A 24,287-nucleotide genomic window follows, 5' to 3' on the forward strand; every position below is an offset into this window, starting at 1 on the left:
TACACATTTGAAGTGATATTTGGAACATACATAGCCTTGGAATCACTGCCCCAGTCAAGACAGAAATTTCCATCACTCTAGAAAGTTCTCTTGTGCCCCTTTGCATTCTCCCTTAGCAAGTCCCATGGCTCCTTGAATCTTGAATCTCTGAAAACATTTTACCTGAGACAAAGCATTTTATAAATTTAAAATCACAATCATGCACAAATGTTGGGGCCCTTTCTAAGAGGCTGTGGACGAACTCTAGAGATCAAGGAAATAGAGGCTGCTCCTTTCCAAGACAATTACTGAAGAAGTTCTTAGTCTGTGGTTGGGCTGTTGGTTTAATCTGGCTCATGTTCACTGAGAGGGAGGACTCTTAATTGCAGTCATTAATTATGCATTTGTTCTTTAAAGTTTATTTCTGCCTTACTAGTTGCTAGCACTTGTCGCATTTAAGTACTTATTTGTATTAATGAACTCCAGGAATCCTTCTCAGGGGAGTGTCATTGTTATCATATTCATAGAAAAGGAAGCTGAGGTACAGTCACATATGGCCTTGACGGATAAAAAGAGTGAGTAGGGTTAGTTTCCTGACGTGAAATGTAAGATAAATGAAATTAAGAGCTTCTTAAGAAATGCACGTTCTCATTGACCAAAGTACCCAGCTTAAAAAACGAGTGCTTCTTTTTACGCACATAATGTCCTTGGGCAATGTCACCCAGGGCCATGGTTGAACACCATGACGATTCCAGTTCTGCATCCCTGACCTTGACCAACAAGCATCCCTCATCTGTCTCCCTGGTTCCTGCCTTCATCTTCTGATGGATTGCCCTGCCTTTGGCCCTTTTTGAGTTGTGGTCAGGGTGATCTTTCTAACATGGAATTTTGGCAAGTCACCTTCCTGATTAAAATTCTCCCATGGTTCACTGTGCACTAAAATGTGAGCTCCTGGTTCTTTGCCTTGTTCGGTGGCATGCCTTGCAGCTCTCCACAGCTCACCCTCAGTCCAGCTAGTTGTCCTTGTCCAAAGATGCCATGCCCTCATGTCCCTGGACCCAGGAACTGGGTGTTCCTTCTGTCTAGAAAGTGCCCTCTCCTTGTCCGTCAACCCTGGGTTGCCAGACAAGCTGCACCTCATCCTTCAGGAGTTGGCTCACATCTTCTTCGATTAACCTTGAAATGACTTGGAATCATTTTCTCCCCACTTTGCATTGCTTCTTGTGTATTAAGCTGGGGTCACATTGTCTTAAAATGTTCTTGTTGCATCTCTATGCCCTGCTAATCTGTACCCTCCTAGAGGGTGACAGCTGTGTCTTTTCAACTTGGTATTTCTAGCCTGGATCAGGCTATCCAGGCCATTACACTCCACGAAGGCAGAGAAGACACCTGTTTTATTCAGCACTGCTATGCCCAGTGTCTGGCCTAGGGTCATAATTAGGACAGTGAAACAAGGACCATTTCCCCCCTGGTTGTAAGTCTCATGGGGTCCCTTAGAGATTAGAGGATACATGCCTGTGGAGGAAAGGGAAGGGGAAGGGAATGGCACGGGTGTGCTCCCTGGAGGGAGAACGTCCATAGTGGGTGTCTTTAAATATCAATTGTTATTAAATGTCAGACCACAATGGTTTATTCCATGGATTGTAACTGAAGGGTCGCCAGCATAATTGGGCTCTGAATATATTTTCTTTTTCTTTTTTTTAATAAATCTTTATTGTTCAGATTATTACAGGTGTTCCTCTTTTTTTTTCCCCCATAGCTCCCCTCCACCTGATTTCCCACCCCACCCCATGCCCTTACCCTCCGCCACTGTCTTCATCCACAGGTGTAAGATTTTTGTCCAATCTCTTCCCGCCCCCCTCACACCCCTTCCCCCTGAGAATTGTCAGTCCACTCGCTTTCTATGTCCCTGATTCTATTATATTCACCAGTCCATTCTGTTCTTCAGATTTTTTATTCACTTGATTTTTAGATTAACTTATTGGTAGGTATGTATTTGATGTCATTTTGTTGTTCATAATTTTTATCTTTACCTTTTTCTTCTTCTTCCTCTTCTTAAAGAATACCCTTCAGCATTTCATGTAATCCTGGTTTGGTGGTGATGAACTCCTTTAGCTTTTTCTTGTCTGTGAAGCTCTTTATCTGACCTTCAACTCTGAATAATAGCTTTGCTGGGTAGAGTAATCTTGGTTGTAGGTTCTTGCTATTCATCACTTTGAATATTTCTTTTTTTTTTTTTTTAAATATATTTTATTGATATTTTACAGGGAGGAAGGGAGAGGGATAGAGAGCCAGAAACATTGATGAGAGAGAAACATCGATCAGCTGCCCCCTGCACACCTCCCACTGGGGATGTGCCCGCAACCAAGGTACATGCCCTTGACCGGAATCGAACCCGGGACCCTTCAGTCCGCAGGCCAACGCTCCATCCACTGAGCCAAACCGGTTTCGGCTGAATATTTCTTGCCACTCCCTTCTGGCCTGCATAGTTTCTGCCCAGAAATCAGCTGACAGTCCTATGGGTACTCCCTTGTAGGTAACTAACCGTTTTTCTCTTGCTGCTTTCAAGATTCTCTCTTTGTCTTTTGCCCTTGGCATTTTAATTATGATGTGTCTTGGTGTGGTTCTCTTTGGATTCCTCTTGTATGGGGTTCTGTGCGCTTCCTGAACTTATAAGTCTATTTCTTTCACCAGGTAGGGAAAGTTTTCTGTCATTATTTCTTCTAATAGGTTTTCAATATTTTGCTCTCTCTCTTCTTCTGGCACCCCAAAAATTCGGATGTTGGTACGCTTAAAGTTGTCCCAGAGGCTCCTTACACTATCTTCATATTTTTGGATTCTTTTTTCTTTTTGTTTTTCTGGTTGGGTGTTTTTTTGTTTCCTCATATTTCAGATCTTTGGTTTGATTCTTGGGGTCCTTTGATCTACAGTTGAGTTTCTATATATTCTTTATTTTAGACAGTGTATGTTTAATTTCTGACTGGTCATTTTCCTTTTTTTTTTTTTTTGGCATTCTCATTAAGATCCTTAAAGGTCTCACTAAATTCCTCAGAGGTTTTTAGAATATTCTTGAGTAACCTTATAAATGTGGTTCTGAACTCTATGTCGTCCAGTAGTTTGCTTTCCTCCATTTCTTTCATTCGTGACATGTTTCTTTGTCTCTGCATTTTGGTTGCTTCCCTGTGTTGATGGAGTGGCTTTGTGTGGTAGGTGACCTATAGGGGCCAGTAGCTCAGCCTCCCCAACCCCCTGAGGTGGACGCTCTTGGTACACCCCTTTGTGGGCTGAGTGCAAAGTCTTGGTATAGTTAAGCCTTGATTGCTGTTGGTACACTAGGAGGAATTGACCTCCAGGCCAATTGGCTGTGAGGACCCGCTGTGTCTATAATGGAAGAACTGCTGCGCTGGAGACACGCTTACGGTGCAGGACTTGTTTCAGTGGGGCTTTGGTGCTCACTGAGTCTGCCTCTTGAATGTGTCACTTATGGATGTGAGGAGTTGAAATCGGGTGTCTCACACTGACCACTAGGTACACTGGCTTCTGGATCTCCAATGGGGTTCAGGTCAGCTACTGTCTGAGGCCACCCAGCAGGAGCTACAGCGAGAACTACAGTTTTCTCCTCTTTGCTTGGGGTTTGGAGATTTTGGAGCTGTCTGACCCGGGCTGCAAGTTTGCTAGGTTAAGCTGTGATGGGGCAGGCCATTCATATGCTAAAGCCGCTGCTTGGACTTGGGTGGGTTTGTAGGTTGTGAGGGGCAGGTCTCAGGGCCTCACTAGGTGAGGGCGTGGCAAACAGCGATGGCTGCCAGTAAGCCGGCTCTGCGTCTCCGACCACGTCCCTGCATCCTGTGTCCCAGCTCAGTAAACAATTATTCCTGCGCGCAGCTCTGCAAGCAAGCCACCCTCACTTTCCGACCTGATGGCAGACAGTCCAGCTTCTCCCCGTAGGAGTTTGGGTCCCCTGCGTCTCCCCAGAAACTGGATTTCAGAGTAATCAGGAGCTTGTCTCCCTTTGGGTTGAAAAAAGCAACGCCTGCCGCCAGCCCAGATCGCGTGCCTCCGTACCTCAGCTTTTCAGCATTTGTGCATGTCACAGTGCTCTTTTCTCTTTCCTTCTAGTTGTAGAACTTCCACTCAGCCAGCTTTCCCATGGTTCTGGGTGATAGACTTTTTGGCTTTTAGTTGTAGTTTTGAAATTGTTGTGGGAAGCAGCAGTTTAGGTGTTTACCTACGCCGCCATCTTGGATCCTCTGAATATATTTTCTGTGGCCTCACAGTATTTTAAAGTTTTAAAATTTGATGGCTGTAGATAGAACATATCCTCTCCTGTTTACCACTGTCTACACCACTTCATTATCTTGCTCTTTGTCTACTTCACTCATTTGTTGCCCGCTTGTTCCTGGGACATGCAGTTGAGAGGTGCAGGGAGTAGGGCAGTGTACTTGTTTGTTATAACTAATACCACAGATTGGGTGGCCTAAACAAGAGAAATTTATTTTCTCACAGTTCTAGAATTCTGGAGGCTCAAAGTCCAAGATCAGGGTGTCAGTGGGTTTAGTTTCTCCTGAGTTCTCTTGCTCTGGCTTATAGATGGCCACCTTCTCACTGGGTCCTCGCATGGTTGTCCCTTAGTCTGTGTGTGAATGTGTCCTAATCTCTTCTTATAAGAACATCAATCATATTGGATTAGGGTCCACCTAGATGACCTCTTGTCAGTAGTTAATTACCTCTCTAAAGGCTCTATATCTAAATATAGCCACATTCTGACATACAGGGGGCCAGGGCTTCAACACATGAATTTGGGGAACACTATTAATCTCATTACAGGCAAGAACACAAACTCTCAAGTACTGTGGCCTCTGCCTTGTGTCTGATGCATGTTTTATTTAACACATTAATAAAGAGGAACTCAGGAACCATCAGAGAGAACAGTTTGACCAAGGCAGAATCTGGACAGACGTAACTTGCACCTGCTCAACACCTGGTCTACACTCTGATCACCTTGATCTTGGGACCATGTTCATGTTTTCTAAACAACTGACATTTAGTTAATATGCCAGGTAGAATTTAGGTGCTTTTCAGTTTGGAAATTTATATCCTTTCACTCTAAAAACTGACATGCAGGCTGCAAACTTTTTTTGTCCAGGGTTCAGTGGACAGCAGAGGTAAAAGTCAGATAATGACATGGCACCGCCTCCGTTTGCAATAAGCAAACAGCTAGGTCCTTTATTACCCTTGAAACTGGCATTCGTGACACGGGTTGGACTCAGAGAAGCAAGGCAAACGCCAAGTTTCTGTGGATCAAAGTTCCTTCAACCACTGTATGTTAATCAAAAGCTCAACCTTAGTTAATTAGGCCATTGAGTTGGGGAGAACTTTGGAACAAATGATTGCTGAGTTGGACCATAGGCGTTAGCAGAATTCAGTATTTTATTTCCCAGAGGTAGGTTGTGGATTCATGGTCTTTCTTGGAGAAGGCAGGAGTGAGATTCCTGTGGAGTTTTATTCATTCTTCGTGGGGAAGTAGCATAAGAAAATCTTCTGTACAGAGTCTAGCTAATCAAGTGTATTTACTTATAGATGAGCTGAACAGTTATAGAATAGTAGAGGCCCGGTGCATGAAAATTCATGCACTGGAGTGGGGGGGTCCCTCAGCCCGGCCTTCCCCCTCTCACAGTCTGGGAGCCCTCAGGGGCGGGAGGCGACCCGGCGATCAGGGGAAGGTGACACCCCATCACACCTCTACTGCTGCCACTGCTGGCAGCGCAAGCCTTGGCTGGCCCTGGTTACCTGAGCTTCGGGCGGCCCTGGGCAGCTGGGCAGCCACCATCTGAGGCTTGCCTGCACCTTGGGCTGGCCCTGGGTGGCTGGGGGGGCTGAGGGGACTGAGCACCGCCATCTTGTGGCTGTGGGTGCTGCCATCTTTGAGGGCAGAGCAGTCAATTAGCATATTCTCTCCTTATTGGCTATGGGTGCCACCATCTTTGAGGGTGGGGCAGCAATTAGCATATTCCCTCCTTATTGGCTGTGGGCGCCGCCATCTTTGCAACAGCACGAGGGTCAATTAGCGTATTCCCTCTTTACTAGATAGGATTAGTTATATATGGGCAAAAAAGCCAGATATACAGGGCTGCCAAAAATAAAGGAACATTTAAAATACTAACAGCTCATAATGCTTTAAACAATTTTGAGTGGTGATTTAAGATCACAATTTAATGTGTCTCTGCAGAAAGAAATGGAAATGAATATAATATTCACAGCTGCCCTCCATGAATGTTTTCTTTCACATGGGACCCCAAAGGCTTTGTATCTGTCATCTTACTTATTGTCACAATGTCCTCAACAGGCGGGTTACATTAGGCCCAAATTAGATGAGTTAAAGGAGGCTCAGAGAGGTTGAGTAAAAGTCCAAGATCACCCAGGTGGCAAGTAGTAGAGCTGAGTTTTGAGTGCCTGGGAAAACCTGCGATCTTCTCTTCTCTATTACCACCTCCTGATACATGTTCCTCTTCTCTCCTTGTAAGATTTTCTTTCTTGAATGTCCTTCAGCTAATATGAACCTGAATGGCCTTGCACAGTTGACCTATTTTCTCCATGTGTGTGGGCCAGTAGAAATTTACTATACTGTCTGGTTATGTAGTTTTCCATGTGATCCATGCACACACTGAGATGTGTGATAATAATTAAACACGTCCTAACCCCTCCTCCTCCATCCCTTTTAGCGGTCATTGATAGCGTACCCCTTATTAGTGGTCTCTGGTTCAGTGGTGTTTTCTTTTCCATTTCACAGTTCACGTAACAGAGGCCTTGGAAAGATACTTTGCATCAGGACACGCCGCAGAGATCAGCCATTCCTGGGCTCACAGAGAGGTTTGGTAAGCCGGCTACCTCTTCACCTCCGCTCAAATGAACATAATCCAGGGGTGGAGAAAAGTACTGAACATTGCATAGTGACATTCACAGGCTAATCCCCACTTTTTTTTTTTTTTTGGACCAACACCTATGGTTCTGCTTCTGGGTATTTGCTTAATTTACTAGGCCACAGTGCTCTGCATATTTATAGGCATGAATGTCTCCAGAAGATTCCATAGTCACAAAGAATGACAGAAGCTATATTTGAATGACTTTGCTTAAACGCTTTTAATAACGAGTTTTTCCTGTAGTGTTTACTGCATTTCATCAACTCAAGAATGCATTTCCATCCCACGATTTAACATGTCTGAAATTGAGGTGCATCTTCTGGAACTTAGACATGGTGAAACATAGCATTTCTCTAATAATCCCCAGTGACCAATGTCAAGTGTTTTCTACCTCCTGTTTTTCACAGAGTTCAAATGCTTTTCTTTTTTTTAAAGGTAGGAAGTGAATATTTTTCTGTTAAAGAGTGAGTCAATAAAAATTTTGTACTTACCAAAGAAAGAATTTAGGATTCTCATACTGAGAGAAAAACCAATTTTTTTCAGTGACTTCAGATGACGATTCTGAGATTAGTGGCCCTGGGCCCTCACGAGCAGTGGTGATGGCACTCAGAACAGCCCAGAATCAGACACTCTTATCCAAAGCCAGGTCCCCTCCAGCAGTCCACATCACAGGACTTGCAACTAAAATACTGTGCTGTGCCTTCAGCATGATTTGTCAGCACCTGTTTGTGAATGAGTTCAAGTTGGCATTCATGTAGAATGGGCAGGATTCCCCAAGCTACATGGGCCTGATTTTTATGGACTTGAAGATTTGCAGAACCTCCCCTCTGTAGAGCCTCATGGAGGGTAGAACACTAGTGCTGAAATCAGGAGGCTACAGGTAAATGGGCTAACCAACATTTTCTGAGCGCCTGCTATGTGCCACGCTCTGTGCTAGGCACTGGGTAGTTAAGAGATGAAGACAGAAAGGACTGGATTTCTGTCCTCAGGAAACTAGCTGGTCTAGTACTCAAGGCAGACATTAAATAATAGAAGAATAATGAGTGGATTGAAGAAGTGTAAGGAGTTTGAAATTGGAGGCCTTAACCTAATCCTCAGTGGGAGGGGCAGCTATCAGGGAAAGTTTTTGGAATTTAAGTGGTATTTTAACTGAGACTCGGAAGGAGAAGGAATGGTTTACTAGGCAGAGGGAGATTGGGGGCAGATGGTAGTGACTGCACCAAGTGAGAAACAGCCTTTCCTGAGTGTCAGGTTCAAGATTTAATATGAACTAATGAGGAAAGGATTCAGATAAACAGATGTCTATTGTAAGGACTTGGTCAAATTTTAGGAAGAATCTTTAAAACCACTTAGAGATTTATTTCAAACTGATGATCAGATTTTTTTGTTTTTTTGTGGTTCAGACATAAATTCTTTCTTCTCTATCAGCGTTATTTCCCCGAGCTGGATCTCAAGTCCTGTTTTCCTGCCAGTCCTTTGAATTCTCTCCAAATCTGTGTCTGAATTTCCCTCACTTCCCTCCAATAGGGACGCAATCAGCTTCCAGTGAGAGATTGCTTTCATCAACAAATGTGTTGTTTTCTTCTTTTTCTCTACTTTCTTGATGGTATAAGGAAAGGGTCATCATTGGCATGATTTCCCCCACCCAAAGGCCAGATTCTTAAAAATAGAAAATAGATGGTTTAAATAGAACAGAGACCAGCTACTTGAACCTGCTTCTGCTTTTGGATCATTATGAGATTCTCAAGTTTCAAATTTTAGTGCTCGATGTTGACATTTTATATCAAGAGTACTGCTGAGCTGAGGCTCTTTGACCAGTAACTAAACTGACAGATTCAGAAATTCATGTGTGTGCATGCATGTATGCACACACATACATATGGAACCCCAGTTCCAGTGGATTGGCCATCTCAAGATTTCTGGTTTCTTAATCATGAGTGAATTTGATGTGGTCATTTTTTTGAGAGGTCTCTTGAATTTGGGGCTGACCAGAACTATCTAGATTTTTTTTTTTTTAAAGACCAATCTATTTAACAGGCCTAAAAATTTGGGGTGGGGGGCTTATTTACCTCAATCTGAGATAAGGTTGTTCTGTTTTCCCCATACAAAAGAAAAGAGTATATCACTAGCTATGATTGATATAAAGAAATTTTAAGTTTTAGTATTAATTATTGGTGACCTCTTGGGTCAGTCCTCTTGAAAAGTTAATATCTAGATCATTACTTGATTTTTCTCAAGCCACAGGAATTCTGTGTTTCTCCATCAAGATATGGTCATCGGAAGTCAGATGGTGGAGATTCCTGGGAAAGAGGAAGAGAAAAAAATCATGGAGTTCCTGATGGAAACTTTAAATAGCTAAACATTTTTTTTGTTTGTTTTTTTAAATATATATTTTATTGATCTTTTTACAGAGAGGAAGGGAGACGGATAGAGAGTTAGAAACATCAATGAGAGAGAAACATCAATCAGCTGCCTCCTGCACACCCCCTACTGGGGATGTGCCCACAACCAAGGTACATGCCCTTGACCGGAATCGAACCTGGGACCCTTCAGTCAGCAGTCCAATGCTTTATCCACTGAGCCAAACCAGTTAGGGCTAAATAGCTAAACATTTTGAATGCTGACCCTTTCCCACTCATCATAGCCTAGATTTCTATTCCAAGGCAGTTAATAAATTAAAAAGTGGACATTGTTTAATCTTCAAATTGAAAATACAAGTTGATTTTGAAAAGGAGGAAAGGTAGGCTGCTTAAGACATTGTTTTCTATGGTGAATGGCTCTTCATGCTTCTGAATGATAGCTATCATTTAGCAGTTACAGATCCTCTTAGAAACAGATTTCCCCCAAATCCCTAAAATTTATCAGAAGGTAAACATTTTAGAAAATGACTTTCCCATCATTTTTTTCTCCCAAGAAGGCAAATTGTAACTCAAAGAGGGCTTAAGGTAAGCTTTGTACAACTCCTATGGTCCGTATGAAGGAAACTTACTAAAGAACAAATACACACAAAGGTCAAGCAAAAGAGTTGAGACAGATTCTCTTTTGTTTAGTCAGCTACTAATAAGGACCTGTCACAAAATGACACCAGGATGTTGAAGACAATCCCTAAAAGCAGGTTCTAAATGTGATTTTTCTGCTTTTTCACTTGAACATAGAAGAGATGTTTTTCCATCACATGTTACTTTTTAATATTTACTTTGTACCATGTAACTTATTACTACACAGAGGGGGAATAAAGGCCTGTAGTTTAATTTAATAAACCTACAAAGAACCCCCACATGAAAAAATAAAGAGATTGGGGCAGGTGTATAGGGATACAAAGATGATTCAGACATGATCTTTGCCCCAGAAGAGTTTAAGAGGAAATAGCTATAATAATAAAAGGGTAATATGCTAATTAGACCGGACGTCCTTCCTGATGAAGCCGGGGCCCGAGGGAAGCCAGCCCAGGTCCCGGGTATCTGCTGGCGGCCAGAGGAGGGAAGCAGCCCGGGTCCCGGGTGCCGGAGGGAAGCCGGTGCCAGCAGCCGGGGAAGGAAGGCCTACTCTTGCACAAATTTTTGTGCATCGGGCCTCTAGTTAGTAATAAAACAGGAGTTAGAACAAGCAACATCATAACTCAAATATTTAATGGCACGTTTGAAAATGCAGTGGAAGTTAATGGATCCTCTTTTCTCATCTGTATCCACATTTACCAGAGAGTAAACTCATCACTCTGTTGTCTGGACTTGTTACTTTTTTCTGATCTCTGATCCAGTTGAACAAAAGTAACCCTGAAGTCCTTTGCAGTTTATAATGATCCATATGTAATTAACACAGTGATATAAGCTGAAGAACTTTCCAAAAAAGACTTAGTGTCAGAGTAATTGGACCCAACTCACCCATAGCCCGTTGTGGATACTGTCAACCAGTGACTTCATAACGAGGCATTCCTGTAACTAAGATGATCCTGAGGTTGTTTTCCAGAGCCAAATGGACATAGGTTTGGGAAAACTGATTTTTAAAGGGAATAACAAGTTTTCGCAGGGAGTTTGTGGTTAATCACAAACTGGATGATTTCCCTTTAAAATTATTTCATCCACATGGGCAAAAGTTTCTTAGAGCCAGTGGTTCCTTTGGCAGTCTGCTCCTTGATGACTTGCTGTTTGTAAAGCAACCTAACTCATTTTTAAAACTGAAAAGGTAGAGTGGTGGCTGTGGGCCATGACTCAACCAATAACATTATGGCTGACAAGTGGACGTACACCTACAAAAGGAGGACTGTCTTCCTAAAAGGAAGAAGTTTATTCCCAGGAAGGACAAGGAAAAGGAAAGCTGTGGGCATCAACAAGATGTGTGTGTCTTTTGGCAGAATAACAGGTCAGCGATGGCATTATGCTTTGTAGGAGGATATTTGATGCTGTGGAAAGCAAGGAGAATTCTCCAAGGTTATGAGGCTGAAATCTGTGGCTACAGTCAGCATCGAACCTTTAGGCAAATTTCATAGGCAACACTCAAAAAAGTCAGCCCTGAAGTTTCCAAGAACAAGGTCTTCAAACCAGTCATTAGACATGTACCAACATTATGCTGCGTTGGGGCCTCGTCCAAGGCTGTGCTTTGGTTCATGCAGGTTGCCCCCAGGTGTCAGCAGTTGCTTCAGGAAGGGCAGACTGAAATGGCGTGTCTGATGTACACTTCGGTCATACTCATGGTATCTATGCTGCCAAGAAATAACAGTAACAGAACAAGCACATTGCTTTCATCAAGAATAACAAAAATTCTGTCTGCAAAATAAGTCAGGTCCTTTTGAAACTAAGGCCAAGTTCAGTAAAATATAAAGGACATTTTAAGGAAAGAATGAAGTGGTTATTAAAGACTCAGGCTGGGGTGAAAGGGAGCTGAACAGACTTTTAAATCTAGGCAGGTCAGTACCTACTGATTTTGTCCATTTCCATTTGTGCAGACAGCCACCAAATGGTTCTTAGAATCATAACATGTTAGAGTTAAAAAGGAACTCTAGAGGTGATGATGAAAATAAATGATAAATAATGATAACATTTATTGAGTGCTCGCTAAGTGCCAGGCACAAAAGAAATCTTTTACTTGCATTGTCTCTCTTTTTTCTCTCTTTATTGATTAAGGTATTACATATGTGTCCTTATCCTCCCATTGCCCCCCTATCCCCCCACTCATGCCCTCACCCCCCTGGTGTCTGTGTCCATTGGTTATGCTTATATGCATGCATACAAGTCCTTTGGTTGATCTCTCCCCCTTACCCCCACCCTCCCCTACCTTCCTCTGAGGTTTGATGGTCTGATTGATGCTTCTCTGTCTCTGGATCTGTTTTTGTTCATCAGTTTATGTTGTTCATTATATTCCACAAATGAGTGAGATCATGTGATATTTATCTTTCTCTGACTGGCTTATTTTACTTAGCATAATGCTCTCCAGTTCCATCCATGCTGTTGCAAATGGTAAGAATTCCTTCTTTTTTACCGCAGCGTAGTATTCCATTGTGTAGATGTACCACAGTTTTGTAATCCACTCATCTACTGATGGGCACTTAGGCTGTTTCCAAATCTTAGCTATTGTAAATTGTGTTGCTATGAACATAGGGGTGCATATATCCTTTCTGATTGGTGTTTCTAGTTTCTTGGGATATATTCCTAGAAGTGGGATTACTGGGCATTGTCTCTTTTACTTGCATGTCCTCATTTAATTTCTACAGTAATCTCATCAGGAAGATGTTAGTCAAATAAGGAAACCAAGGAATGAAAGAGAATATGTCACTTGTGCAAGGTCATACAGTTAGTACATGGCAAAACTGGTACACACACCTAGGCTAGTCTAAGGCCAAAGCCTACACTATTTATTTATTTATTTATTAAATATATTTTATTGATATTTTACAGAGAGGAAGGGAGAGGGATAGAGAGTTAGAAACATCGATGAGAGAGAAACGTCAATCAGCTGCCTCCCGCATACCTCCCACTGGGGATGTGTCTGCAAACAAGGTACATGCCCCTGACCGGGATCGAACCCGGGACCCCTCAGTCCGCAGGCCGACGCTCTATCCACTGAGCCAAACCGGTTAGGGCGTATTTTTTAAATATATTTTTCTTGATTTCAGAGAGGAAGGGAAAGGGAGAGAGAGATAGAAACATCAATGAGAGGGAATCATTGATTGGCTGCCTCCTGCATGCCCCCTACTGGGGATCGAGTCCATAACCAGGGCATGTGCCATGGCCAGGAATGGAACTGTGACTTCCAGGTTCATAGGTCAATGCTCAACCACTGAGGCACACCGGCCGGGCAAGAGTGTACACTTTTTAACTACTAGCCTCTTGGAGGGCCAAGTGATCCTTGGGAAAAGGCATGTTCATTAACCAGAGTTCATTAACTGGGGAGAGTCCCTAGGAGTTCTCTAATGCGTGGTTCAGTGAAAAGACAAAGGAATGTATTAAAAATGACAGATCCTACATTCTGAAGTAGAAACTGTATATAGTTGAATATGCAAATCATAAAAGGGGGTTCTAGGTTGGCCTCCAGATCCCCCTCACTAAGGAACTGGCTGCAACTCCTTTTTTTTTTTTTTTTTTTAATAAATATATTTATTTATTTATTTATTTTAGAGAGAGAGATTTGTTGTTCCACCTGTACTTGCACTCGTTGGTTGATTCTTGTATGTGCCCTGACCGGGGGTGGAACCCGCACCCTTGGCGTATAGGGATGGCACTCTAACCACCGAGCTGCCGGTCCAGGGCTCTGTATTGCTTTTCTCAGAGAGCATAATCTGTGTTTGCCAGCAGTAGTTTTGGTTTTTTGCTTTTCCTATTGTCTGAGAAGATGTCTTGGGCCTTAAAAACCTTTGGCTCCTTGGAAGATGCTGTCCCTGCTTGGCCCAGTCCTCTCTGAAAATGAATTACCTGCGTACATGGCCCCATTACATATCCTGGGAACTGCATCTGCACATTCTCACAATACACTGCCCAGAATATATAGTTCCATTCCTTGACACCTAAAATCTTGCAGGCTGCAATGGGCTATATGCTGTTGGTGCAATCTAAAGACCTAGGGAACAATTTTGTCTTATGACAACCCCTGCAATTTATATGTATTTTTCACTTAGAATCCACATAGACATACACATACATGTATTTTAGTTCCTCTTTAGGTCTTGAGGAGAGGTCTCAAAAAAAAATCTCATCTGACCCTTAATTAGACACCAGAGGAACCTAGACTAGTACCTTGATTCTAAAATGAGGAGACCAAGTCTGGGGTTTGAGAGAGAGGAAGTCCATGCCGTGCCTAGAACTTGGGCCACTCCCTCTTTATCCTGCTGCCTTACTTAAAAATGTATCTTGTAGACTTTCCTCTTTATTCACACTCCCACCTTCCTAGTCCTAGTCCTAACTTTATTCCTAAATTATTGCAATAGCCTTGGAAAGGGGGACCTGAAGAAACCACATCAAAGTGCCAAAGAGGTTGAGTTTTAATGGTAAAGGTCTAGTTTAACTATATTTGCTTTTCTGTGATTTATACATATTCTTCAATAAATATTTTTTTCCTAAAGGAAAACCAAAAACCATAGTGGAATAGCCTCCTTACTGGTCTCTGAATGTATATATCCATTATGAAACCCATTCTGTGGCTTGCTATCAGATTTGCCTTCCTAAAACATGCTTCTGCTTAAATGTTCAGGGTACCTATTGCTCTGGAGAAAAGTCCAAACTCCTGGAATCCAAAGGTCTCCTTAATCTAGCCCCACCCGTCTGCCTGTCTCCTAATCTCTGCCACACCCAACACAATCCTCCTTCCTGCCTGCCAGCACCCACCCCAGCATAGAGCCAGGGGAGCACCACCCAGTTCCTTTGCTCATGCTGTTCTCTACGTGAGAGTCCCCCCCCCCCCAACTCTGTCCTTTCCTCTTTACCCGTCCAAATGTTGTCTTTCTAGGTTCAACTCAAGTACTTCTCCTCCAGCTCACTTTTGTCACCTTCTATGTGTATCTGGGATGGCAGATAGGTTTTGTGTTATATATCAGGTCCAGGCAGTTGAAAATATGTTGCATGGAGACTCCCGAGAGCCCATATGTGCTCAGAGGGAAAGAGTTCTGTGATCAGTAGTGGTTTGTGCCATGGCATGAGAGGGAGGAATGACAGAACGTGTATTATACATTTTCCATCCAGGCCTATAATCATTCTTTTAGACCCTGTGAGGTCCAACATGGTAGCCACTAGCTACATGTGGCTAATAAATTTAGATTTCTTAAAATTAAATACAATGAAAATTTTTCCACATGTAGTTGCACTACCCACATTTCAAGTGATCAATAACCACATATGGCTACTGGACACTGTATTGTGTACAGCAAGGGTAGAGAACTGCTCTGTCATTACGGAAACTTCTGTTAGCCTTGTTTTAGCCAAATAGTCACATAACAATGTAAGATAGAATGTATTTGTGTGTGTGTGTGTGTGTGTGTGTGTGTGTGTGTGTGTGTGCGCACGCCTTCTTTTCTCAGTGAGAGCAAATGCATTTTATGGGCAGGAATCCTCTTACACTTCTTTTGTATCCCTACAGCACCTAGCAGACCTGGGCATGTTGGGAACACTTTATAACTACTTGTTGAACTGAATTTTTAGTACTAATTTGACAATGCGCTATAAAATAGAGTAGTAGAAGGAGAACTAATTTGGAAATCAGGATACCAACTTTCTGGACCCAGCTTTCCCGCCAGTTACTATGTGACTTGGAATATCTCATTTAACCGAAGTAGGTCATAGTTTCTGCAAGTATAAAAAGTTATAAATTAGACAATATCAGAGGATTCTTCCTCATTTGGAATTTTGTGATATATATGGAGTGTTCACTTAATTTTAAGCAAAAATGCACACACACACAGAATAAACACTAGCAGATTAAAAACCTATTCTAGCTTATTTTAAATCCTATTTGTCTCATTTTCCAAATATATGACTGTCATTTGAGGACTTAATTTTCTGCCAGATCTACAGCTAAATTCTGTTTTAAAGAGGATCCTAGCAGAGGTGAGATGACTCCACAAGCAGAGAATGTCAGACTTGGGCAATTGTAATGGAGGCTTAGGTAGACTTTGCCCTGAGAAGGAGGTGTAATAGCTACATAACATTTTAACACTAAATGGAACTGTAGGCAGAAGTCACTCACCAGAATGTGCTGCTCACCCCGTGCCATTGCTCTAAGTGAGGTCTCAGCAAACTATGGCCCGCTGTGCTGTCTGTTTTTGTGTGTTTTATATGTAGCTAAGAATGGTTTTCACATTTTTAAGGCTTGTAAAACAAGAAAAAGAAAGAACAATATGTAACAGAAACCATATGGCCTTCGAAGCTAAAATATGCATCATCTGGCTCTACACTAGTGGCTAATGACCTTCATGTCCAGATCCAACCACTTTTCAAGGGCAGTGGCTTTCAGAAATGTCATAGGGCCTGTGGCTCAAACACGGATATAAATCTCTGTTATTGTGCTTTAGAGAATCCCGAAGATGGGGAAAGGCAGCGGCCTGGTGAGGAGCGTGGCCCATCACTATACCTGAAGCAGGCAGGGCCCTTGACTCTGTTCTAAAGGTAGAAAGTGAGGCCTTGGATCCAGAGTCGATGTGTTTTGGTCTTGCCTTTGGAAATGTGATGAGTCTGTTTCTGGCTGTGTCCTCCTTGACATTCAGCATTCACAAGAATAGATTCTGAAGGCCCTTTGAAAGGGAGACCTCCAAGAAGCATTGGCCTCCTGACTTTATCTAGGAGGGAGCCCAGCCTTGCATCTCAGTTTATTCCTTTTCCTGCCGCAGACACGCCTTTCAGCACTTGAGGGATCTAGATGGACTGGGTGATAAAGAGTCTCACTAACAAGCTTGGGGCAAGGCTGGGCCAGGCTTGAACTGAGACTGAAGCCTGCCTGATGGGTCTGAGAGCAACTGCAAAGTTGGCAGTTTTAAAAATAAAAAATTATTATTTTTTTTCCTTTGAATGCCCCATGGCCAGGTGTCCCAGCCCTTGGATTTCCCCAAACCCTCTTTCCTCCTAGGCCTGCTGTCTCTCTCTCTCTCCCCTTTCTCACCAGTCTTGGTTTCCAAAATGCACCTTTCCTATAATTATCAAATACATCAGTTTGGCATCTTTTGTTTTCTGGTCTACCCCCTTTTCTCTTCTCCTTGTTCCACTCTCTCTTCTAGGCTATTTTTCAAAGTTTGCAAAATCTTTTATACAAATCTCTCTCTCTCTCTCTCTTTTTTTATTGCCTTTGGCTCCTGTATACACAACTGCCCTTAGTATAATCCAGTGTGCCTCATCTAAAAATCCAAATGTACAAAACAAAAACTATTTGAAAGGTAAATCTTCCCTTTATTAAAAAAAAAAAAATTTTCCCCAGCCCTGGCTGGGTAGCTTAATTGGTTATAGCATCTTTCCCATACACCAAGGTTGCAGGTTCGATCCCAGGTCAGGGCACATCACATACAGGAATCAACCTGTGGATACATAAATAAGTGAAACAATAAATTGATGTCACTCTCTCTCTCTCTCTCTCTCCTCCCCCTTCCTCTCTCTAAAATCAATTTAAAAATATTTTCCATCTGAAAGACTAGTATCTCTCTCTCTGACTTATGTTCTTCACTTTCTACATTAAATTATAGACCCTAATTGGCTACAGTTGGATTTATTTCTGTATTTGCAGATCTCGTGGCACAGTGGAGTGCATGCCCTTGCTCCCATGCTGGATCATAAAAAAATTTACTTTCGCCCTAGCTGGATTGGCTCAGTGGATAGAGCTTCGGCCTGAAGACTGAAGGGTCATGGGTTCGATTCCAGTTAAGAGCACACGCCCGTGTTGTGGGCTTGACCCCCAGTAGGGGGCATGAAGGAGGCAGCTGATCCATGATTCTCTCTCATCATTGATGTTTCTCTCTCTCTTCCTTCCTCTCTGAAATCAATATATATATATATATATATATATATATATATATATATATATATATACACACACACACACACACACACATATATATATATTCTACCTAATAAAGAGGGAATATGCTAATTGACCATCATGATCTCACAAAGATGGCGGCACCCACAGCCAGTAAGGAGGGAATATGCTAATTGACTGCCATGCCCTCAAAGATGGTGGTGCCCAGTCCCCTCAGCCCCGCTGGGGCAGCAGGTGCACAGCATGGCCAGGCCCACCCCCACTTCGCACACCTGCCTCCGGAGTCCCACAGTCCCCTCTGCCCCCCAGCCACCCAGGGCCAGCCCAAGGTGCAGGCAAGCCTCAGATGGCAGCTGCCCAGCTGCCCAGCTGCCCAGGGCCGCCCGAGGCTCAGGTAACCAGGGCCAGCTGAGGCTTGCGCTGCCGGCAGTGGCAGCAGCAGAGATGTGATGGGGCATCACCTTCCCTGATTGCCAGGTTGCCTCCCGCCCCTGAGGGCTCCCAGACTGTGAGAGGGGGCAGGCCAGGCTGAGGGACCTCCCCCCTCCAGTGCATGAATTTTCATGCACCGGACCTCTAGTGTATATATTTTTTAAAAAATTTACTTCCACTGGTGTGCTTACTGTCGAGCCTGAGCTTGTTAAATATATCCAGTGGCAGGGTCATGATTATACAAAAGACAGGGCCTTGGCTCACTTAACAGCAGTTTATGCATTTGCTTCATTGGTACAGATTCTTTTGGGGAAATTCCCAGCTTATTCTCAAGGATAGTCTAGCTCAACACCAAGCTAACTGTGGCTTCAATCAATAGTAATGAGCAGAGCCTGTGCACCATTGCTCCATTCTAGAATTCCGAGCCCAGAGAAGCATCGCGAGGAAAGTCGGCACCAAGTAAAAATGCTGATGGCCAGTTCTGGGTAGAATTCCTTTACATTGGACTGACAGCCTTGGTTTTCACCATTGTTCTGATAGCAGAACACAGAGCTGTTAGACAAAGAGAGAGGGAGAGAGAAGGTAAGCGATAGAAATTGATTTACTAAAATTTGAGATGCAAATATACAGAAAAAATCCATCATCTTTGGGTATCTCCATTATTCAGATTTCAGTGTAAGCCTTATCGTTGCAAACTAAGATTTGGTGTCCGAGCAGGTGGGTTCCAGTCTTCCCTTAATAGCTTCACTTGAGTTATTTGGGTTTCTGTTTTCTCATTTATAAAATAGGGATTATAGTAGTGCTTGCCACCTAGGGTTTGGAGATGATGGAAGAGGTCATAAATGTCAAGGATTTAGCACTGGGCCTGGTACACAGCAGATGCTTAGTAAATATTGTAATGAATGCTTCAGCACACATGTGAGGGACATGGGCTAGTGCAGTGGTCGGCAAACTCATTAGTCAGTAGGGCCAAATATCAACAGTACAACGATTGAAATTTCTTTTGAGAGCCAAATTTTTTAAACTTAAACTTCTTCTAATGCCACTTCTTCAAAATAGACTCGCCCAGGCCGTGGTATTTTGTGGAAGAGCCACACTCAAGGGGCCAAAGAGCCGCATGTGGCTCGCGAGCCACAGTTTGCCGACCACTGGGCTAGTGCAGTGTTTCTTAAATGTTTGGGGCTCAGCATATCTTATCAGGCAAATAAAATAAAGGATACTCAATTAAATCTAAACTTAAGATAAGCAATATTTTTTTTTAATTTTCAATATGTCCCAAATATTGCATGGATATTTATACCAAAATGTCATTTGTTGTCTATCCGAAACTCAAATTTAATTGGATGCCCTGCATTTTTCACTGCTAAATTTAGCAACCCTATATTTACATTCTTAGAAATTATTGAGGAACCCAAAGTGCTCTTATTTATGTGGGCAGTATCTGTTGCTATTTGTCACATTAGAAGTTCAAACTTAAGAAATTAAAATTATTTATTAAATCCTTCAAAAATAACTGTAAGGTTTGAGGCGCAGGAAACGGGAGTAGAGAAACCAAGGCATATTAAAGGGGAGGTTTATTCCGAAGTAACGAGCGAGATTCCTTACGGAGGAGGTAGACAAACCAGGAAAACGGGAGTGGGAGGAGAAGAAGGAGGGACCCAACCGGACTGCCTCCTGCAGAACAGAAGGGAGACAGTAACAGGGGCATGGGTGGAGAATCCTTTTAAAGGAAGGAACAGGAAGGGGTTGGGCCCAGGGCAGGGATGTCTCGGTGGCAGATGCGGTAACGTCATAACTCCGCCCACCAGTTGGGGGGAGGGAGGATCTATCAATAACAATAGTAAAATCTTACATTGACATAAATAACATTTTTATGAAAACAAAATGTTTTCAGTATATTTCCAAACAAAGTGGATGGTGAGAAGAGTGCATCATTTTATGTTTTTGCAAAACTTCTTCCCTCCCTAAATCTCTTTAATGACTGGCTTGATAGAAGTCAGCTGTATTCTTACATGTGCTTTGTCTTGAATCTGTTGAGATATATTATTTTTATCAAAATATATAAAGAAAATTTAGCTTCACAAAGATACACAGTTGGAAAAGGGGGAGTACTTTAGTAGCCTTTTCAGATCATTGTGAACATTCTTCTTTGATTCTAAACCCAAACTCTAGAAAAGAATTTCGTAAAGGGTAGTTGCACTGCAGAATGTGAAACCATGTCAATGGACTTTTCCTTTGGGACCCTGCTTTTGGGACCCTGCGTAGGGTCTGAGTTTAGGCTGGAGTGGGCGATGAGCAGTTTTGGGGGGCCACATTCTGAGGCTCTGAAGAACGGAAGGGGCTCCAGTGAATCAGCAGAGGGCCGAGGCCATCAGCCGGTTCTTACCCTCCTGCTGCTTCCTCCTCTCCTATCTCCTAGTATCCAAGGGAGATCAAAGTCCCTTTCAGAATCTGGGGCCATCCTGCAGACCAAATGGATGCTAGACTCAAGGATATCCAGACTAGAAGTGGGCCCCTGGAACTGACAGAGACCCTGGACGAGGCCCAGGGAGCTACAGTGGCAGGCCCAGAGGCTGGTCATTCCGCCCTGTCAGACCACAGCAGCTAAAAGTCCCAGGGTATACCTGCATGCTGGCATGCCCAAAACAATGGAGCAAAAACTCAACTTAGATTTGCGTGACTGAAGTGGGAAAATGCTGTTATAAAACATTCATGTTGTCTAGAAGGCACAGTTCTTCCTCAGGGCCACAGAATTTAGTCTCCGAGCAGCATGAGATACCATATTTGAATACAATAGCACACCAAGTGCTGTATGTAACACAAGGAGTTTTAACACCACCTGCAGTGTTTAAAGTCAAGCTTCAATTTTATGGCCACAGGAAAAAAAAAATGAACATAAAGGCTTCCCTGAAGTGAAGTGAGGGAATCCATACTGCCTATGAATAGGCTTCATAGATTTCAAAGTGAACAGGACAGATTGTCTTTGGGATAAGAAGAAAAGGTGGGGGAAGAGCAGTCGAACAGGGCCAAACAGGTTCTGAGCACAGAGCGGCAGAAAAGGCGCAAGTGGCTGTTGATTTCATGGTGTGAGGTGATAGCTTTTTTGCTATCTTGTCTTTATAACCCACTTTTATCACACTCTTTTGAATTAAAAAAAAAAAAAAAAGACAAAGCAACCGTAAACTCTCAGGCTCCCACTTATACCTGGAGTGTAATCCATTGAGGCACTGCTTTGGATTATACTATGTCTTCACATTTTTCTTCATGGAAATTCAAGTATGTGACTTGACAGTGAGCACGGGACTCCATGCTAAGGGGTGCAGCAGAGGTGGATGCTCTGGTGGGCTAGACAGCCATCGACATACACACAAATCCGTGACCCCAGAGAGCCACTAATGAGGAAAGACTCCTAGGAAGTGGTCATTATCCCCAGTCATGCAGGTATGTCCCTGTGGAGACGTGCTCCCGTTGGGTTTGCCCAGGGGCACACTGGGACAGCAGGAACCAGAGGTGGTAATAGGGGTCAGGTGAAACAGACTCTAAAAATAGGATAAGAGGCAGCCCAGCCCAGGGGGAGACGGAAGGAGATAAGAAGAGCCACCGAAGAGGAACATATACTACAGTTGGCAGGGAGAACTGACTCCTCGGGGTTGGGACATAAAGAGGTGCGTTTGAGGGCAGGAAGTGGGTCAGGCTCGAGCGGCAGCAGGGCAATCCTGGCCTGTCAGCAAAGCTGAGCTTCAGTCCCAGCCCACCAGCATTTCCCCGTGACCTTGGCCAGCTGTGGAATCTTTCTGGATCTCAGGTCTCCCTTTGGTGGAATCTGTATGATAAGAACATCTGCCTTACCGCCCTCACCCTCACCAAGTGGTTTGATCTGCTGCATAAAATAATCAAAGAAATGGGAGGATGAGAATTCTTTCAGGGAAGCAAGGCAGAAAAGGAAGTGGGGGGGAGGGGGAACGAAAATGAGCAAAAAAGAGAGAAGGGAAGGAGAGGCCAGGATGAGACTAGAAGGCAGGTTAGGAGGCGTGAGTAAAAAATGTGAAAGTAAAAGAGATGGCAGCCTGGGCTGGAGGCCAGGGAGGCCCCTCACCACGCCCTGAGAGGCAGATAGCTGGTCATCTAGGATCCCACCCAAGACAGATTAGTGAAGTCAATTGCCCTGAGTCACAGCACTAACCTGAGGCACCTGTATATGAGGAAACAGAAACAGGATGGACCCATGTACTTAAGGTAGGGGGGACAAAAAAAAATTGCAACTACTCTTAAGGTGTTTTGAAAATGCAGAGAACTGCCTTGTGCCATTTTCTAGGCTCTCGGATTGGCACAGCTGTCTGTTCCTTGGAATATTTTCCCTGGAAGGGGGTGAGGACAAAGGAATGGGCTTTCTTACCTGCCTAACCTGGCCTTGTGTGTGGTTCTGGAACCAAAGTCAATTCTTCCTTCTCTAGATGCCCTTGGTCTCCTTTTAGTGAGTAGGTTTGGCGGTTGCTAAGTAACACGACTTGTTTCTCAGATTGTCCTACTCACAGTCGGTGTGTGCTGCCCACAGGGGCTTCGGACTCCAGCAATCTGGGTAGTTCCTGTAAAGCCAGGCGGGGGGGGGGGGGGATCCCTGGACACCCGCTTTATTTGTTAACCCTGGTGGTACCAAGAGGCACCTGACACGCTGGGTCTGCTAATAATTCGGAGCCAGCAAGTTTCTGTTATCCTCCCGTTGTAATTGTTAACTTGAATGGAATGCAAAACTTCTGGTTTGGAGCAGACTTGGTTTTTAACTGTGAATTTACTTGAGGGATATGGAAAATGGGAGTACATTCTGCTTACTGTGGAAGATGCTTTATGGAAAGCGTGTGTGAATTGCAGTGGCGCCGATAAATAGAAATAGACGGTAAATGTGTAGATACTGCCGCGTCTACAGACTCACCGGTGAACTGTACCCTTTACCAACTCTTGCCTTTGACACCTTTTTAGTTTTAGCAAGCTGAGACTTGCTGGGGATTAGAACAATGAGCTTATCATAAGGCCGCTTTAAGAAGAAGAAAACACACACACACACACACACACACACACACACACACACACACAAAACTCTAACACTTCCAGTGTCAGGGTTTACTTCTTCACGCCTTCCTGCCTGCTTACCGCCTCCCCCCACCCCCCCACCCCTTGAAAGTTTGGGATCCCCCCCCCTCGTTAATAGAGCCCGCCTGTTCATTTGCATTATTGTACTTCACAGGCTGTCTTTGCGACCATTATATTGTGTTCTCTCTATGGTGTTTGCTCTGAGGGTGGGACACAGGCTGTTTAGTGTCTTGTAAAACATTTACCAAAAGCACTGAGCCATGGTTTTGAAGGGCATTCCCTTGCCAGAGTGTGGGAGGAGAGAGCAGCCGCCGAAAGAGAGCTCCAGGTGTTTGCAGGTACTTGTCTCGTACTTTAGTATTTAGAAATGTTTAAAAATTCAGATTGCATGCGATCCGGGTCCCCTTCTACTGGAGGGGCGGGGGCGGTGAGGGGAGGGGCAGGGAAGGGGCCAAAGTCATTTCTTCGCAAACGGTGTGTTTCAGTGGCTCACAGTCCCCGCAGAGTTGTGATCATCGGTTTCGGGCAAATGTTTTCAGTTTTACTAGAGAGACTAGCGTGTCAGGGAGCGTGAGTTAACATCTACCTGCGCCTGAGGTTTGTCGGTGTCTGAATTAGATGTTAGCGGCGTTTGCTTGAGCACAGAATTCAGGACCAGGTGTGGTGTCCCCGGGAGGCGACGTGTAACCTTGTGATTTGCACTTCAGTGTGCCCCGTGACGCATTCCATTAAAAGCTCTCGCTAAATGGTGGCTCTGGTTTCATGAAAATACTTTTAAACTTTCTTTCCTCCCCCACCCCCATCCCACACCCCATCCTGTTAAATTTCCACTAGATAACAAATTAAAGGTCAGCTTGAAAGGCTGCTTCTTACCTTCAAATATGTGTTTTTAGAATGTGATCAGTGCTAGAAACGACTATACGC

General features: G+C 43.6%; 1 protein-coding gene across 4 annotated transcripts in view; it reads left to right on the forward strand.

Moving 5' to 3' along the window:
• RBM47 (RNA binding motif protein 47) overlaps positions 1–24,287 on the forward strand; it is a 165,308-nt gene that overhangs the window by 67,950 nt on the left and 73,071 nt on the right. For 2 of the 4 annotated variants that reach the window (XM_080677179.1, XM_080677180.1), the window contains exon 3: positions 6,770–6,854. The gene's annotated coding sequence lies outside the window, so the exon portion shown is untranslated. Of the gene's footprint in view, positions 1–6,769; positions 6,855–23,635; positions 23,702–24,287 lie in introns of those variants that run through there. The other 2 variants (XM_080677178.1, XM_080677181.1) reach the window with 2 other exon arrangements.

This window comes from Plecotus auritus (genome assembly GCF_963455305.1).
Source record: "Plecotus auritus genome assembly, chromosome: 1".
Lineage (NCBI taxonomy): Eukaryota > Metazoa > Chordata > Mammalia > Chiroptera > Vespertilionidae > Plecotus > Plecotus auritus.